Source organism: Bufo bufo, chromosome 1 (genome assembly GCF_905171765.1).
Source record: "Bufo bufo chromosome 1, aBufBuf1.1, whole genome shotgun sequence".
NCBI lineage: Eukaryota > Metazoa > Chordata > Amphibia > Anura > Bufonidae > Bufo > Bufo bufo.
The window spans coordinates 511,053,883-511,074,265 of record NC_053389.1 but is presented as its reverse complement, the minus strand read 5'-3'; the positions used below and the strand labels follow the sequence as shown (position 1 = coordinate 511,074,265).

The 20,383-nt window shown below is 47.4% G+C and overlaps 1 long non-coding RNA gene across 1 annotated transcript; it reads right to left on the bottom strand.

Annotated features, from left to right (window-relative positions):
- Positions 1-2,283: 2,283 nt before the first annotated feature.
- Positions 2,284-20,159, bottom strand: LOC120987104. Its single transcript, XR_005775914.1, has 3 exons — positions 19,999-20,159; positions 16,233-16,235; positions 2,284-2,297 (listed from the first exon to the last, which is right to left on the bottom strand). It is a non-coding gene; the product is annotated as an uncharacterized LOC120987104 (long non-coding RNA).
- Between the last annotated feature and the right edge of the window lie 224 nt (positions 20,160-20,383).

Genomic DNA, 20,383 nt, shown 5'->3' with positions numbered 1-20,383 from the left:
GAAGCAGGTCACCTCCTGTTGCGTCCCTAACGCTGACCCTGTCTCCTACCTGCATGGGCCGACCTTGATGGTAGGAGGACCCATGCGCAGGAACCTCGGATCCCTGACTTACCCTCCGACCGGTCCCTGGGCTAAGGAGCAGGGTAAGACAACCCGCTCCTCCTAGGCACGGAGGAGCAGGAGTCTCACTGGCCAAGCAGCATGAAGAAGGGGGGTACATAAACATGACTATGGATAAGACAGGTGAACCAAACAGTTCCAACCAAACCTGTCTCAGGCTTGCTGACTGGAACCCGTGCTTAGGAAAGGCTGTCCACACAGACAAAGGTAAACAGCAAACATATGAAGACACACAGGGACCAGGACATCCATAGCTGCACAAAAACCAAAGACACAAGACATCAACAACACATCACGGTATTAGAACTTATGACCGGAAGGGTGGCCCCCACAAGAAGATGGAAACCACAGGAGGCCGCAACAGCAAAGCAAAACCGAAGCAAACCACTGAGCCACGCCAAAGCGAGAGGCCCCATAGGCCCAAGAGGCCATACCCAACGGCCAGACACACCCAGTGACATCACACACACTGGGAAGGGAGTTAACCCTTCCAGCACCACAGGAAAGGGAAAACACCAACTAAAAGGGAAAGTGTTCAACACGACAAACACACTGTGATTGTTGCCGCAGGCAACGACATGGGTGGCAACCGTGTCCTGGGAGTCAGCCCCAAGGCCGGGACACTGCCACCACATGTACACAACGACAAACGTAGCCACGGGCAACCACAGTGAAGGGAAGATGTAAGTGCACACCACACATAAGACAGAGTGCACACAGACATACATATCACACGAAACCGCATGCATAACATAGCAAGCTACCACGTACATACTGTTGCCAGCAGCAACCACAGGTGAGGCAAATACCACAGCCCTCACCTGTGATTGACAACCAAACTAAACCACTGACAACCGCATGCGGTTGAGGAGTCACGGTCCTAGCCATGGCCGTGACACTCCCACCCCTCAAAGCCCCCCCACCAAAAAAATGAAACTAGTGAGGGACTCACACAAGGGGATGGGAGAAGGGGACGTCCACTCTCAGACACGGTTCCCAAAAAGTCGCTGTCAGCTGCATCCTCTCCCAGCACACAACTCAGCCAGTCCGACGAGGCCTGCAGCCCGCACCAGCGACACAGGGGAGAGAACCACAGAGAGATGAACGAGGGGACTCTCCACACACGTCCCCACTCCAGTCGCTGCCAGCAGACACTCCTAACCAGCACGCAGCCGGACCACTTACGGAGTGCTGCCAGCAAACGACCAGAGATGGGAACATGGAGAGGGACGAGGGATCCCCAACACGGACACGGAAGGTAAGGTGGCGGGGAAAAGCCACCAACCGTGCTGTTAACGGAGATCCCCCGGAACGCTCTCCCTCCGAAGAACGTGCATGCAGGCCACAAGAGGATGGCACTGCATGCTGCACCCTCTTTCGAAGGTGTGCACCCGCACACCAAACAAACACACCGGTGCCATAAAATCAGGGGGACGCCAAACGAGGCAACGGTGAAGGGATGGCGGGGAAATGCCACTCACCGCACCATCAGAGGCGAAACCCCCAGAACGCTCTCCCTCCGAAGAGCGCGCATGTACCCCTTCCGCAGACGGCGGTACATGCTTCACCCTCTTTCGAGGGCCGGATACTCCCACCCCTCAAAGCCCCTCCCAACAACAAAAGGGGAAGGTTGGTGAGGCACAAAAAACAATGGGAGGGGGGGAGGGGAATGACAAACAAGGAGACACCAACAAGGACACGGTGAGAAAGGAATGGCGGGGAATGCCACTCACCGCGCCGTAACCGGTGATACCCCTATAACGCTCTCCCTCCGGAGAACGCGCATGCACCCCATCCGTAGATGGCGGTACATGCTGCCCCCTCTTTCGAGGGAACCTCCAAGCAAGGAGCCTTTCCGGTCATACTGTCACGGCTGAGGATGGGGGAAATCCTCAGCCGTGCGGTGAAGGAAGATGTCCAGTCGCTACTCGCCAGGAACACAGAATCAGGGAGCAGGTCACCTCCTGTTGCGTCCCTAATGCTGACCCTGTCTCCTACCTGCATGGGCCGACCTTGTTGGTAGGAGGACCCATGCGCAGGAACCTCGGATCCCTGACTTACCCTCCGACCGGTCCCTGGGCTAAGGAGCAGGGTAAGACAACCCACTCCTCCTAGGCACGGAGGAGCAGGAGTCTCACTGGCCAAGCTGCATGAAGAAGGGGGGTACATAAACATGACTATGGATAAGACAGGTGAACCAAACAGTTCCAACCAAACCTGTCTCAGCCTTGCTGACTGGAACCCGTGCTTAGGAAAGGCTGTCCACACAGACAAAGGTAAACAGCAAACATATGAAGACACACAGGGACCAGGACATCCATAGCTGCACAAAAACCAAAGACACAAGACATCAACAACACATCACGGTATTAGAACTTATGACCGGAAGGGTGGCCCCCACAAGAAAATGGAAACCACAGGAGGCCGCAACAGCAAAGCACGACCGAAGCAACCCACTGAGCCACGCCAAAGCGAGAGGCCCCACAGGCCCAAGAAGCCACACCCAACGGCCAGACACACCCAGTGACATCACACACACTGGGAAGGGAGTTAACCCTTCCAGCACCACAGGAAAGGGAAAACACCAACTAAAAGGGAAAGTGTCCAACACGACAAACACACTGTGGTTGTTGCCGCAGGCAACGACATGGGTGGCAACCGTGTTCTGGGAGTCAGCCCCAAGGCCGGGACACTGCCACCACATGTACCCAACGACAAACGTAGCCACGGGCAACCACAGTGAAGGGAAGATGTAAGTGCACACCACACATAAGACAGAGTGCACACAGACATACATATCACATGAAACCGCATGCATAACATAGCAAGCTGCCACGTACATACTGTTGCCAGCGGCAACCACAGGTGAGGCAAATACCACAGCCCTCACCTGTGATTGACAACCAAACTAAACCGCTGACAACCGCATGCGGTTGAGGAGTCACGGTCATAGCCATGGCCGTGACAACCACGCCTGCAAGAAGAGGGCGGTTTGAAGATGTGTTGGTCACTTCAGATATGAGATCATTCTTGCAGCCAACCCATCGACAGCCTCCCTCTGGATCCAGCCTCAGGGAACGCCTAGACCGACAGGTGTCCGACTATATTAGGTTAATGGCTGAGAAGCGAGGAACCCCTGGACTACTGGGTGTGCAGGCTTGACCTGTGGCCAGAGCTGGCACAATTTGCCATGGAACTCTTTTCTTGCCCCTCGTCGAGTGTCATGTCCGAAAGGACGTTTAGCACAGCAGGGGGGATCGTGACCTATAAGCGCACTCGCCTAGCTTACGACAGTGTGGACTACCTCACATTTCTAAAAATGAATGAGGCATAGATTTCATGGACAGGCGAGTTCTTCTTGGGGTATCTATAGCCCCTGCCACACTAAACACCCGCTGTGATGCCACACTACTGGCAGGGCAGGAGATCTATTCCAGGGCAAACTCTTCCAGTTGCAGCCTCAAATCCAGTTTGGCTGCCCAGTAGTCCAGCGGCAGGATGCACTCCAAGTATGCCACCACCTGCTCGTTCAGGTTCTGCTCCAGGTCTAGATGCTGCTCCTGGTGAGTAGTTTCTTCACTAGGCAGGTGAAGAAAGCTGCTCATCAGCGACTCTAGACTTAGGCTGCTGCTGATGGAGCTTGTACTGCTCCTGCCACCCCACCCCTCCCCAGCAGCCATGGCAGTGGAACGTGAGCGCAGAGAGCCCCCCGGTCAGACCTGTGCGAGGATGGATGATGCTGCAGATAGTAAGCGGCCAACTGACTACATAGGATGTCTCTATAGTAGTTCAGTTTGTTCTCCCTCTCAGCGGGTGTAAAAAAAAAAGGCCCTATTTTGGACCGGCAGCGAGGGTCCAACAAGGTGGAGAGCCACAAGTCATCCCTCTGCCGAATGGTGACAATTCTGCTGTCACTATGCAAGCAAGTGAGTATGCATTGGGCCATTTGTGCAAGTGACTCGGAGGGACACCCTGCCTCCATCTCCACTGCATACTGCCACGGTGTGTCTGGGTCCTCTGCCTCATCTTCCATATGGCCCTGTAGCTCCTACGGATGGATGCTCCTGCTCGAACTCTCCTGTCACTAGTGTATAAAAACCACACATTTCTCTTCACATTGCTTGTTCTCTAATGTTCTCCTCCTCCAGTTAAGCCCCCACAGGACTCATGTGGCCGTGAGATTTAGGCACTACATCTCCAGTCCCCTGACCAGCCAGATTTACCAGCATCTGTTCCAGGACATGTAGCAGTGGAATGACATTGTTCATCCCATAGTACTGGCGAATGACAAATAACGTGGCCTTTTCAAAGGGCCTGAGCAAATGGCAGGTGTCACGCATGAGCTGCCACTGGCTGACATCGAAGTTACACAGGGGAGTACTCCTGTCCGCTTGGATCATCAAGAAATAGTTTATGGCCTTTCTCTGTTCGTATAGTTGGTCCAACATATGGATGGTGGAATTCCAATGGGTGGAAACGTCGCATATCAGCCTATGTTGGGGATGCCGTTCTGCTGCTGCAGCTCAAGGAGGGCGTGCTTTGCAGTGTATGAGTGGCTGAAGTTCATGCAAAGTTTCCTGGCCATTTTTAGGATGTCTTGCAGATGGGTGGAAGACTTCCGGAACCGCTTGACAACCACATTGAACAAGTGTGCCATGCAGGGTGCATGGCTCGCCCTTCTTGACGCAGCGCCGACACCATGTTCTCCTGTTGTCGGTCACCATGGTTCCGATTTTCAATTGTCGCGGAGAAAGCCGGGATTTGATTTCTTGATGAAGGACACGGAGCAGTTCCTCCCCTGTGTGACTAAGTTCGCCCTAAGCAAATGAGGTGTAGAACAGCGTGACACCGCTGTGCCCTGCACATGTGGCATGCTGGAGGGGCACTGTGAATTGTCCCTGCAGTGGAGGCTGAGGACACAGTGGAGGATGAGGAGGCAGAGGCAGACATTGTCGCAGGACCAACGGCGTGAGAACGTGGAGGCAGAAGCGGCATAACCTGGCCAAATTGCTGGTGTGGCTGTGCAGGAACCACATTCATCCAGTGGGCCGTAAAGGACATGTATTGTCCCTGACCGTAGTTACAGCTCCACACTTCAGCGCACTTTGGCAGACACCGACAGGCTTAAGGACTGGCCCGCCTTCTGTTCTACATGTGTGTGTAGGGCTGGTACTGCCTTTTTTGGCAAAGAAATGGTACTCTACCTCGGCTCGGCACAAGCCTCTCAGATCTCTAAAAGGTGCAGAGTCCAGCCCTTGGAAAGGGAGGGACTGCAGCACCAGCAACTTGGACAGGAGCACGTTCAGCTCTTGCGCCCTTGGATGAGTGCACGCATAGTGTTGTCTCTTGGCAATCGCTTCAGTGATCGATTGCTGATGGAATGACTGACAAGGAGTAGGAGGGCGAGGAGTAGGGGCATTAGGACCGGCGATTATGGGAAGGACAAACATCTCCCTTCGGCTGAGGTGGTGGAGCCTTGACTGCCTGAAATCGGCTGCATGCCACTGGGTTATGCAGCGTTTGCTACGGCAGGCTGGACCACCACATCGGAGCCACGGTTCTCCCAGGCCACTTTATGGTGATGCTACATATGTTGATCAGGGCCGTGGTGCCAACATTGACACCCTGGCCACACTTAAACAAAAAACTGCCACACCACTGACTGATTAGGTTATTTTTGAACCCATGCACTTCTACTTTCTAGGCAGGTAGGTTCCTGCGAAGCGGGTGGTCTACCCCGGGAACGTTTGGGTCCCGACCTCCCACTGCTGCCACCCTGCTGACTCCCGGCCATGCTAGCGACTTTCTGGCTCTGCTGCTGCCTCACAGGCAAGCTGCCACCCTCCTCTCCCGATGATGATGAATCCCCTTTGTCACCCAACTTCCAAGTGCGATCAGCTACATCATCATCATTGAGTACTGTCTGCACGTCACTGATGTCCTCTTCAACGGTCTCTGGGTCAGGAGCCTGACCGCTCGCAACACCCTCTCGAAGTGACCCCTGCTGCCACGGCCCCTTACTCTGCTGCGACCTCTGCCTGCGCCAGAAACATTTAGGCCTCTGCCACTCCCTTGTGCGAGGCCTGGCATTTCTCTGTATATATTTTTATTTTGCCACTATTACACGACAAAAAGGGCTTTAAAATATAACTACACCGCTGAAAGTCAAATATATTTTTGTTTTGCCACTAATACACGCCACAAAAGGCTTTAGGACATATAACTACACCGCTGAATGGCAAATTAATTTTTTCTTTGCCACTAATACATGCTACAAAAGGCTTTAGAACATATAACTGCACCGCTGAACGGCAAAAATATTTTTATTTTGCCGCTATTACACGACAAAAAGGGCTTTAAAATATAACTGCACCGCTGAACGGCAAATATATTTTTCTTTTGCCACTAATACACGCCGCAGAAGGCTTTAGAACATATAACTGCACCGCTGAATGGCAAATATATTTTTCGTTTGCCACTAATACATGCCACAAAAGGCTTTAGAACATATAACTGCACCGCTGTGGATACACAGCTGATAGTCCTACTGAATAGACTGTTAGAATTTGTATTATGGCAAGAAAAAAGCAGCTAAGTAAAGAAAAACGAGTGGCCATCATTACTTTAAGAAATGAAGGTCTGTCAGTCAGCCGAAAAATTGGGAAAACTTTGAAAGTAAGGGCTATTTGACCATGAAGGAGAGTGATGGGGTGCTGCGCCAGATGACCTGGCCTCCACAGTCACCGGACCTGAACCCAATCGAGATGGCTTGGGGTGAGCTGGACCGCAGAGTGAAGGCAAAAGGGCCAACAAGTGCTAAGCATCTCTGGGAACACCTTCAAGACTGTTGGAAGACCATTTCAGGGGACTACCTCTTGAAGCTCATCAAGAGAATGCCAAGAGTGTGCAAAGCAGTAATCAAAGCAAAAGGAGGCTACTTTGAAGAACCTAGAATATGACATATTTTCAGTTGTTTCCCACTTGTTTGTTATGTATATAATTCCACTTGTGTTAATTCATAGTTTTGATGCCTTCATAGTCATGAAAATAAATAAAACTCTTTGAATGAGAAGATGTGTCCAAACTTTTGGTCTGTACTGTATATGTTAATATATATATTTTTTATAGTATATTTATATCCTATTCTCTACCCACAAAATAAATTGGAATGCTCCATGAACAGGCAGTTGGGATCAGGTTCAAAGATAAAAACTGAGCATACCTCACGCTGAACATTCTAAGGAAAGAGGGACCCTAAATTAATATGATGTATGGCGTGGCAATCTCACTGGTACAGTATACCTCAAGATTGGACATATTATAGAAATATGATGTAGTCCTGAAAAAGTTGTTTAATAGAGACCTCAAAATCACTCAGAGATGCATATCTATATATTTTGTCTTAAAAAATAAACCAGCTAGGGGTGGGGTTCAATAAGTGGAGTCTTAGAGATAGGGCTAAAATTGACTGTATGGGTGGCATTATTGACTGGAAGGTGACCTACAACCTAATATGGTATATAAAAGAGTACCCCGAAAGAAGGGGGACGGGTCACCTAGGTCATATTAGCCACCTACAGATATAGAATATGCATAAAGATCTTTAAAGTGGCCTGAATGTGATTGGGCTTCAGATATTGAAAACCCCGTAAGCTAATGATAGAATGGCGTCCACAGAAGCTCTGATAGAGGGGCCCTTATGGACTCTGTACGCCAGAACTGAGGATGATAGAAGATGGGATATGCTCAATGAATGATTGTGGTTAAAAAGACTCGGCTTAATTGCGGGGTGTAAGATATATGATCTGTTGTCCAGCCTGGGAGGTATACAGCACCCGTGGGATAAGTCTATGAGAATATTGAATAGGGGAACCCCCCATAAAGATATGAAATATATTTGCCATACATGACAGATCGTGTCAATAGACTAGTTGTTTTTAAAGTAGGGTCCGTCTAAACTATGTCTCTATTAAATGTAAGATGTTTGTTGAATCATTAGATCATGTGTTCTGCTTATACTCAGGGGAAATTAGAAGGAGAGTTAAAGCGCATCGGGTTAAAGCCCCCTCTGGGTCAGGTGATTGGGTCATGTGACTTAGTCGCGTGATCCACAGGGCCTAACGGAGGTTAGACAAAGAGAAAAAACAAATCACAGGGGAAGGAAGACGTCATGAATGACGTCACAACGCATGCGCAATGTGTTAATGAAGACGCCAGAAACACAAGGTGGAAAAAAGCGTGAGGTACGCTCGATGGACGGATCCCTATGCCTGTGAATGGGGTAAGAAGCTGAATTCATTACTTGAGTTACATGTGGGAATGTTGATTATTGGATATAGGATGTTTTTATGTAAAGGGGGAAGGCACTAATGATAACATAAGTTGTATAAGACTGAGCTTGATAAAGACCAGTAGGTCGAAACGTTGTGAATTTGGTGGAATGAACAAAAGATAACATTGAAGAGATTGGAGTGCCGCGGTTTCCTTCTACAGTCCTGACAAAAGCTTTAGAAGATATAGCTGCACTGCTGAACTGAAAATATATTTTTATTTTGCCACTATTACATGACAAAAAGGGCTTTAAAACATATAACTGCACCGCTGAACGGCAAATATATATTTCTTTTGCCACTAATACACGCCACAAAAGGCTTTAGAACAGGGGTGCACAACCTGCGGCCCGGGGGCCACATGCGGCCCTCAATACCATTCTATGCGGCCCCCAAACATCTGGTAGCAGACATGTTCATCTATGTCTTGTGGCTGCTCACATGAATCTTTCATGTATTGTCCCATTAGATGGGAGTACTAGAAGTGTAACTAGAGATTCATGATATATACTGTAAATTCAATATGCCATAAATATAGTATTTCACTTGGTAATACCCCTTTAAAGTTTATTTTCGGCACTTGGAATTGGTTCAGGTTGACAATGTGGCCCCCAACCAGAAAAGGTTGTGCACCCCTGCTTTAGAACATATAACTGCACCACTCAACGGCAAATATATTTTTCTTTTGCCACTAATAAACGACAAAATGTGCTATCATTTTAGCACTTCACCACACAACTAGAGTTGAGCGAACACCTGGATGTTCGGGTTCGAGAAGTTCGGCCGAACTTCCCGGAAATGTTCGGGTTCGGGATCCGAACCCGACCCGAACTTCGTCCAGAATCCGAACCCCATTGAAGTCAATGGGGACCCGAACTTTTCGGCACTAAAAAGGCTGTAAAACAGCCCAGGAAAGAGCTAGAGGGCTGCAAAAGGCAGCAACATGTAGGTAAATCAACTGCAAACAAATGTGGATAGGGAAATGAATTAAAATAAAAATAAAAAAAATAAAAATTAACCAATATCAATTGGACAGAGGTCCCATAGCAGAGAATCTGGCTTCACGTCAGCAGAGAATCAGTCTCTTCATGCCATAGCAGAGAATCTGGCTTCATGTCAGCAGAGAATCAGTCTTCATGTCATAGCAGAGAATCAGGCTTCACGTCACCCACCACTGGAACAGGCCACTGTCACATATTTAGGCCCCGGCACCCAGACAGAGGAGAGAGGTCCCGTAACAGAGAATCTGGCTTCATGTCAGCACAGAATCAGGCTTCATGTCATAGCAGAGAATCAGGCTTCACGTCACCCACCACTGGAACAGGCCACTGTCACATATTTAGGACCAGGCAGCCAGGCAGAGGAGAGAGGTCCCGTAACAGAGAATCTGGCTTCATGTCAGCACAGAATCAGTCTTCATGTTATAGCAGAGAATCAGGCTTCACGTCACCCAACACTGGAACAGGCCACTGTCACATATTTAGGCCCCGGCACCCAGACAGAGGAGAGGTTCATTCAACTTTGGGTTGCCCCGCAATACAATGGTAAAATGAAAATAAAAATAGGATTGAATGAGGAAGTGCCCTGGAGTACAATAATATATGGTTAAGGGGAGGTAGTTAATGTCTAATCTGCACAAGGGATGGACAGGTCCTGTGGGATCCATGCCTGGTTCATTTTTATGAACGTCAGCTTGTCCACATTGGCTGTAGACAGGCGGCTGCGTTTGTCTGTAATGACGCCCCCTGCCGTGCTGAATACACGTTCAGACAAAACGCTGGCCGCCGGGCAGGCCAGCACCTCCAAGGCATAAAAGGCTAGCTCTGGCCATGTGGACAATTTGGAGACCCAGAAGTTGAATGGGGCCGAACCATCAGTCAGTACGTGGAGGGGTGTGCACAGGTACTATTCCACCATGTTAGTGAAATGTTGCCTCCTGCTAACACGTTCCGTAACAGGTGGTGGTGCAGTTAGCTGTGGCGTGTTGACAAAACTTTTCCACATCTCTGCCATGCTAACCCTGCCCTCAGAGGAGCTGGGCGTGACACAGCTGCGTTAACGACCTCTTGCTCCTCCTCTGCCTTCGCCTTGGGCTTCCACTGGTTCCCCTGTGACATTTGGGAATGCTCTCAGTAGCGCGTCTACCAACGTGCGCTTGTACTCGCGCATCTTCCTATCACGCTCCAGTGTAGGAAGTAAGGTGGGCACATTGTCTTTGTACCGGGGATCCAGCAGGGTGGTAACCCAGTAGTCCGCACACGTTAAAATGTGGGCAACTCTGCTGTCGTTGCACAGGCACTGCAGCATGTAGTCGCTCATGTGTGCCAGGCTGCCCAGAGGTAAGGACAAGCTGTCCTCTGTGGGAGGCGTATCGTCATCGTCCTGTGTTTCCCCCCAGCCACGCACCAGTGATGGGCCCGACCTGCTTTGGGTGCCACCCCGCTGTGAACATGCTTCATCCTCATCCTCCTCCACCTCCTCCTCATCCTCGTCCTCATCGTCTTCCAGTAGTGGGCCCTGTCTGGCCACATTTGTACCTGGCCTCTGCTGTTGCAAAAAACCTCGCTCTGAGTCACTTCGAAGAGACTGGCCTGAAAGTGCTAAAAATGACCCCTCTTCCTCCTCTTCCTCCTGGGCCACATCCTCTTCCATCATCGCCCTAAGTGTTTTCTCAAGGAGACATAGAAGTGGTATTGTAACGCTGATAACGGCGTCATCGCCACTGGCCATGTTGGTGGAGTACTCGAAACAGCGCAACAGGGCACACAGGTCTCGCATGGAGGCCAAGTCATTGGTGGTGAAGTGGTGCTGTTCCGCAGTGCGACTGACCCGTGCGTGCTGCAGCTGAAACTCCACTATGGCCTGCTGCTGCTCGCACAGTCTGTCCATCATCTGCAAGGTGGAGTTCCACCTGGTGGGCACGTCGCATATGAGGCGGTGACCGGGAAGGCCGAAGTTACGCTGTAGCGCAGACAGGCGAGCAGCGGCAGGGTGTGAACGCCGGAAGCGCGAACAGACGGCCCGCACTTTATGCAGCAGCTCTGACATGTCGGGGTAGTTGCGAATGAACTTCTGCACCACCAAATTCAGCACATGCGCCAGGCAAGGGATGTGCGTCAAACCGGCTAGTCCCAGAGCTGCAACGAGATTTCGCCCATTATCGCACACCACCAGGCCGGGCTTGAGGCTCACCGGCAGCAACCACTCGTCGGTCTGTTGTTCTATACCCCGCCACAACTCCTGTGCGGTGTGGGGCCTGTCCCCCAAACATATGAGTTTCAGAACGGCCTGCTGACGTTTACCCTGGGCTGTGCTGAAGTTGGTGGTGAAGGTGTGTGGCTGACTGGATGAGCAGGTGGAAGAAGAGGAGGAGGAAGCTGAGTAGGAGGAGGAGGAAACAGGAGGCAAAGAATGTTGCCCTGCGATCCTTGGCGGCGGAAGGACGTGCGCCAAACAGCTCTCCGCCTGGGGCCCAGCCGCCACTACATTTACCCAGTGTGCAGTTAGGGAGATATAGCGTCCCTGGCCGTGCTTACTGGTCCACGTATCTGTGGTTAGGTGGACCTTGCCACAGATGGCATTGCGCAGTGCACACTTGATTTTATCGGACACTTGTTTGTGCAGGGAAGGCACGGCTCTCTTGGAGAAGTAGTGCCGGCTGGGAACAACATACTGTGGGACAGCAAGTGACATGAGCTGTTTGAAGCTGTCTGTGTCCACCAGCCTAAATGACAGCATTTCATAGGCCAGTAGTTTAGAAATGCTGGCATTCAGGGCCAGGGATCGAGGGTGGCTAGGTGGGAATTTACGCTTTCTCTCAAATGTTTGTGAGATGGAGAGCTGAACGCTGCCGTGTGACATGGTTGAGATGCTTGGTGACGCAGGTGGTGGTGTTGGTGGTACATCCCATGTTTTCTGGGCGGCAGGTGCCAACGTTCCTCCAGAGGCGGAGGAAAAGGCCGAGGCAGCAGCAGCAGAAGAGGCCGAGGCGGCAGCAGCAGAAGAGGCAGCAGGGGGAGCCTGAGTGACTTCCTTGTTTTTAAGGTGTTTACTCCACTGCAGTTCATGCTTTGCATGCAGGTGCCTGGTCATGCAGGTTGTGCTAAGGTTCAGAACGTTAATGCCTCGCTTCAGGCTCTGATGGCACAGCGTGCAAACCACTCGGGTCTTGTCGTCAGCACATTGTTTGAAGAAGTGCCATGCCAGGGAACTCTTTGAAGCTGCCTTTGGGGTGCTCGGTCCCAGATGGCGGCGGTCAGTAGCAGGTGGAGTCTCTTGGCGGCGGGTGTTCTGATTTTGCCCACTGCTCCCTCTTTTGCTACGCTGTTGGCTCGGTCTCACCACTGCCTCTTCCTCCGAACTCTGAAAGTCAGTGGCATGACCTTCATTCCATGTGGGGTCTAGGACCTCATCGTCCCCTGCATCGTCTTCCACCCAGTCTTGATCCCTGACCTCCTGTTCAGTCTGCACACTGCAGAAAGATGCAGCAGTTGGCACCTGTGTTTCATCATCATCAGAGACGTGCTGAGGTGGTATTCCCATGTCCTCATCATCAGGAAACATAAGTGGTTGTGCGTTAGTGCATTCTATCTCTTCCACCCCTGGGGAAGGGCTAGGTGGGTGCCCTTGGGAAACCCTGGCAGCAGAGTCTTCAAACAGCATAAGAGACTGCTGCATAACTTGAGGCTCAGACAGTTTCCCTGATATGCATGGGGGTGATGTGACAGACTGATGGGCTTGGTTTTCATGCGCCATCTGTGCGCTTTCTGCAGAAGACTGGGTGGGAGATAATGTGAACGTGCTGGATGCACTGTCGGCCACCCAATTGACTAATGCCTGTACCTGTCCAGGCCTTACCATCCTTAGAACGGCATTGGGCCCCACCAAATATCCCTGTAAATTCTGGCGGCTACTGGGACCTGAGGTAGTTGGTACACTAGGACGTGTGGCTGTGGCAGAACGGCCACGTCCTCTCCCAGCACCAGAGGGTCCACTAACACCACCACGACCATGTCCACGTCCGCGTCCCTTACTAGATGTTTTCCTCATTGTTCCCGTTCACCACAATAAGAAAAATATTATTCGGGCCAATGTATTGAATTAAAATTCAGGCCTTTTTTTACAGACACCTAACACTGTCTGGCTATCTATTAAGGTACCGTATTACACTAATACAGGCACATCCGTAATTACAGATTTAGCTGAATATAAGTGTGAGGCCTATTTTTTAGGCGCTGTGTGACAGGTATACCTTTAATCACAGAATTAGACTTGTATCTGCACTGTAGCGTGTGTGTTAAGTTTTTCAGAATGACACTATCAGCACCTTGAATCTAATATACCCTTTTTGGGATAGATTTAAAGTAGGCCTGATATAGCAGAAACTACTAATTTTGAGAATGGCAAATTTGGGAATAGTTTTTCAACGCAGAACAAAAACTGTGCTTTTACGGTCACTACAAATAATTTGACCAGCTAAAACAGTACTGATTTGGAGGAATTTAAATGTCAGGGCTATTTTTTGAGCGCTGTGTGACAGGTATACCTTTAATCACAGAATTAGACTTGTATCTGCACTGTAGCTTGTGTGTTAAGTTTTTCAGAATGACACTATCAGCACCTTGAATCAAATATACCCTTTTTGGGATAGATTTAAAGTAGGCCTGATATAGCAGAAACTACTAATTTTGAGAATGGCAAATTTGGGAATAGTTTTTCAACCCAGAACAAAAACTGTGCTTTTACGGTCACTACAAATAATTTGACCAGCTAAAACAGTACTGATTTGGAGGAATATAAATGTCAGACCTATGTTTTAGGCGCTGTGTGACAGGTATACCTTTAATCACAGAATTAGACTTGTATCTGCACTGTAGCGTGTGTGTTAAGTTTTTCAGAATGACACTATCAGCACCTTGAATCTAATATACCCTTTTTGGGATAGATTTAAAGTAGGCCTGATATAGCAGAAACTACTAATTTTGAGAATGGCAAATTTGGGAATAGTTTTTCAACCCAGAACAAAAACTGTGCTTTTACGGTCACTACAAATAATTTGACCAGCTAAAACAGTACTGATTTGGATGAATATAAATGTCAGGCCTATTTTTTAGGCGCTGGGTGACAGGCTCAACTTGCCCCTGATGTAGTATATGGCCAAAAAATAACCACACTATTGATGGTTAAATGCACTTGATGAAAGCTTGACCCTGATGTAGGATATAGCAAAAAATAACCACACTATTGATGGTTAAATGCACTTGGGTGACACAGGCTCAGCCTGCACCTGATGTAGTATATGGCCAAAAAATAACCCCACTATTGATGGTTAAATGCACTTGGGTGACACAGGCTCAGCCTGCACCTGATGTAGGATATAGCAAAAAATAACCACACTATTGATGGTTAAATGCACTTGGGTGACACAGGCTCAGCCTGCACCTGATGTAGGATATAGCAAAAAATAACCACACTATTGATGGTTAAATGCACTTGGTGGTAGCTTGTGCTGGCGCACCACAAGCCACAAAATGGCCGCCGATCACCCCAGAAAAAAGTGATATAAAAACGCTCTGGGCAGCCTAAAAAAAGTGAGCAATTCAATATCAGCACTTCAATGATCCACAGCTGGAGATCGATCACTGAATTAAGTCTTTTGGAGGAGTTAATCTGCCTAATCTCGCCCTAACGTCGCAGCAGCAACCTCTCCCTACGCTTGTATCAGCAGAGTGACGTGCAGCGCTACGTGACCCAAGCTTATATAGAGGCTGGGTCACATGCTGCACTGGCCAATCACAGCCATGCCAATAGTAGGCAAGGCTGTGATGGCCTCTTGGGGCAAGTAGTATGACGCTTGTTGATTGGCTGCTTTGCAGCCTTTCAAAAAGCGCCAAGAAAGCGCCGAACACCGAACCCGAACCCAGACTTTTACGAAAATGTTCGGGTTCAGGTCCGTGTCACGGACACCCCAAAATTCGGTACGAACCCAAACTATACAGTTCGGGTTCGCTCATCCCTACACACAACGGCTAATAGGCCCTTTTTTTTCACACTAATACTAGCCAAAATATGCTTTAGAATATAAAACTGCATCGCACAAGGGCAAATAATACGTATAAATATTTCCTTGTAATAAACCCTGTTAATGGCTGTAACACCCCAATAACAAGAACAGTTTGCTGGAATTAATAATGGTAATTTGGGTCCCCAGTCAGAGCAACAAGGTGTAATAGGATTGTTCCTATTACCCAGACTGTAACCTCCCCTGCGGATCCCTGTTTAACATAAATGCTGTGGAATGATTCCTCCCTATCCTTTCCCTACACCTTGAATAATCTTTCCCTGCACTTGTAAATAGTTTTTTTTAGCACAATGAAGTTTTTTCTGTTTCTAGCGCCTGCTGACATCTCTCCCTGCACTAAGTACACTGGAAAATAGCAGAATCAAAGATGGCTGAGGCTATTTATAGGGCTGTGACATCACATGGCAGCCTGGCTGCTTATTGGCATGGAATTATGCGTGATCCCGCCTTCCCAGAGTTCCTTGCTCCATGTCCTCACACGTGCAGCAGCCATTTAGGAAAAAATGTGATTCGTTACCACGAAGCGTGAGGAAATTCAAATTCGGTGTGAATTAAATTTTTCCTGAAATTAGGATCAAATTCCACTTCGTCAGCTTCGATTCGCTCATCTCAAATAAATACCTTGCTTTCAACCTTATGGCAACAGTTTGGGGAATGCCCTTTTCCTTTCCATCATGAAGGTACTGTATATGTATATATACTCACTGACAACAAAAAAATAATACACCTAAATAGAAATGCTGGATTGCTGCAAAAATCAGTTAGATCTAGGCAGATATATAAATGATTACAGGTGTAGTATGATTACACCCTGGGTTTCACCACAAAAGTGCTTCCCCCTCTGCCCTATAAAAAGGCTTTCAGAAGCTACTTTTGGGTAGAAGACATGCCTCTATGATGCATTCAAACACATTTTGCCCAGTTGACTGAGCTTGAAAGAGGGCACATCACTGGACTGAGAGAAGCAGGATGGTCATTTTGATGAACTGCTCTCCATCTAGGCCATTCTGACCTAGCTGTTAGGAGGTGTAGGGAGTAGAGGATAAGTGAGGGCACGCATATATGGCAAACAGGCTCTGGATGGCTCAGAAACATCACCTGTAGAGAGGCTCATTTGATCCACTGACAAGCATAAGCAGCTCCCACTGTTTTTTTGACCTCCATGTAGACACAAGTGGCACCTTCATCACGTGCCCCTTTTTCTGCCCACGCTATTTCTAGGCACTTGGCAGAAGGAAATTTTGTGTCATTGTGCCTATTACATGCCCTGCTATGATATTTACCGCTACCTTCATTTGCATTGGTGTCGTGAATGAGAAAACTGGACAGATATGGACTGAATTTGTCATCTTTAGCGATGAATCCATGTTCTGTTTGGGATCCGTCCACGGTCAGGTTCAAGTATGGAAGCCTTTTGGTGAGCATTTCAATCCTCAATTTCTTGCAAAAGGATGAAAACAGATGAGAAAGAACTCATGCATCAAACTGTATAGGAATCTGTATCAGATGTTTATTGGGAAAGTGTTCCTGTGACAAAAAGGAAAAAAAAGAACAAAATATAGCTTTGTATAAAGATACTATCAATATTTTGTGTAGGATGCTAATCATTTTAATTATGCTACTATTTGTAATTATAATATGTTAAGAAATGCTATATACAGTTGATTCTGGTCCAAAGTACATGGCCCCAAAAATAGTCAATTGCACCGTAACAACAATAATATAAAACAGCATAAAACCTCCTAAAAACACAATATATATTTAAATAAAGAATACATGGAACACAAGGTGATTTATCAACATTTCTATAACAATGGAGAAGGTACATGTTTAGGCTGTTTTTGAGCATGCTGCCTTCTTGGTTAAATTATGTTCTAGGTGTTGCAATAAACAAACTCTCCATATATTTTAGGTGTCCGTAACCAGTTCTAAAAATTCTCAAACCATTTCCAAATTGTTCCAAATTAATTATTGGGTTAGTGTCACGGCTGAGGATGGAGAAAATCCTCAGCCGTGCAATGCCAGAAGATGTAAGGTGGCTCGGCCAGGACGACAGGATTAGGGAGCAGGTCACCTCCTAAACGCATCCCTAACCTGACCCTGACTCCTAGCTACATGAGCCGACCTTGATGGTAGGAGGGCTCATGCACCGGAACCTTGAAGTCCCTGCTAGCCCTCAAGATGGCCCTAACCTAGGAGCAGGGTAAGACGGCCTGTTCCTTCTGGACGCGGAGGAACAGGGGTCTCACTGGCCAAGCTGCAAGGAATGGGGGAACTCATACAACATACAGATATGACAGGGGAACTAAACAAGTTCCACACGTACCTGTCACAGCCACGCTGACTGGAACCCATGTATGCCCTACTCATGTCCACAGAACACAAAGGGACATAGCACACATAACACACAGGTTACCAGGACATCCATAGTTGCACTAAACAGGAAACAAAGGGAAACATCAACTGAACATCATGCAAACATAACTTATACATTACAGATAAAGCTATGACCACAAGGGTGGCCCCCACTGGCAGATGTTATACACAGGAGGCTGCTCCAGCTACACATGGCTGAAGCAACCCACTGAGACATGCCAAACACTGAGGCTTTATAGGCCTAAGAGGCCACACCCACACAGACACACCCAGTGTCTCACACACACAGAAAGGGAGTTAACCCTTCCAACACCAGGGAATGGAAAACACCACTTAAAGGGGAAGTGTCCAAAACCAAGATCACACTGTGGCTGTTGCCGCAGGCAACGACATGGGTGGCTACCATGTCCTGGGAGTCAGCCGGCAGGCCGGGACACTGCCACCACATGTACACATCCAACCAAATGTTGCCACGGGCAGCCACAGTGAAGGGAAGAGTCCTAGTGCACACACAACACAAAACACAGTGCACAACAGACAAACAAACACAACACCCAACATGAAGGTTGTTAGGTGCAACCGCATGCAATGCAGCAAGCTGCCCAGCACCGCTCAGGCTGCTCTGCTGAAACTAACACCATACAACTAGTTGCCCGCGGCAACCACAGGTGAGGCCACAAACCAGCGGCCCTCAACTGTGATTGAAGACCAAAACCAAACCGCAGGCAACCGCATGCGGTTGAGGAGTCACGACCATAGCCGTGGCCGTGACAGTTAGATTTAACAATGTCATCTTTATGGCAAAAAAAAAAAAACAAGATAAAAAATATGGCACTCAGGCAAAATATTGAACCCCTATATCCAACACATAAAAATGCGTCTAAAGTTGACAAGGACTCACAGTTGCAATGTTAACATTGCTGACCATTTCCAGAAACCTTTATATAAAATAAAAAAAAGAGTATGTGAGAACAAACCCAAACCCGATCAGCTGTTGTTTTTTTCTGCCTAGGTCAGATTAATTTATATGGTATACTGCACTAGGGGAGAGATACTAGTGCACCCCTACGACAATGTTCCTGGGCTGATAAATCAATTTTTGTTTGTGAACACTTACTTCACAAATATCACAAACTCATTTTATTATTGTATTCAAAAATGTCTATTTTTTCATTCTGGTAGATTAACTTTTTCATTAGATTTGTTATTATCTACAACAGTGTTGGCAAACCTATGGCACGGGTGCCAGAGGAGGCACTAAGAGCCCTCTCTGTGGGCACCCGCCCCCTGGAAAAAGTCTATGGTGTGCCAATATGCCTTAGACTTTTCCTGCATCTACAACTTGTTTTTCATAGTAAAAAATAATTTATTTATTTATTTAGAAGGCTCTGTTCACATCTGTGTTATGGCTTCTGTTTATAAAAGAAGCCACATCACAGGGTCAGAACCATTGCACGATGGATACCACTGGTACATTACATTGCACACTGACTTACAGTGGTCTGTTGGGTCAAGATGTCAGTTATATTGACAGAATCTGTGACAGAGGCGCCAACTGAAATGTGAATCTAACCTTATACTAATGTACAAAGGTATGATTATTTAACAATATAAATGTAACTATGAATAGTATTTTAACAAATAAAGAATTTTAATTTTAATGAATACATTTTAAATTAAAATAGTAAATTATTTTACAGAGATACAACAAATTTCTAACAGTATTTCTAAATACTTTTAGTATTAACAAATTTACAAGTAATGTACGGCTACAAAGCTTAAAGTTATATATTCTAAGGAAGCTAGTAAATAAACCTGTAAATGACTTCTTAGAACTTCCAATTTGATGCCAGAAGAGGGCAGCAAAACACTGTTGAAGGATATCTGAACACTATATGCAAGGATTAGGTGACCTTGCTAAGATAGAGATTTGCAGTATTGATACAGGAGGCACTTACAATCTAGTTTGTAAAAGTAAATCTTAATAAAAAATAAAGTAATAAAATAAAGTAAATCAAAGGACTAATCACACACACATGGACAAAATTGTTTCAACCCTTACATTAAAGAAAGAAAACCCCCAATTGTCACTGAAATAACTTGAAACTGACAAAAGTAGTAATAAATAAACAAATTACTGAAAATCAGCCAATGAAAATCATTCATTGCTTTTGGATTGTGGTTCAACAGAATAATAATAAAAAAAAAACTAATGAAACTGGCCTGGACAAAAATGATAGTACCCCTAGAAAAAAATGTAAAATTATTTGACTATAGGGATATGTTAAACTAAAGTGTGTCCTGTAATTAGCACCAGAGGTGTCTTCAAACTTGTAATTACTCAGACTGCCTATTTAAACAGTAAAAAGTAGTCACTGTGCTGTTTGGTATCATGGTGGGTACCACACTGAACATGGACCAAAGAAATCTAAAGAGGGAATTGTATGAGGAGATTAGAAATAAAATTATAGACAAA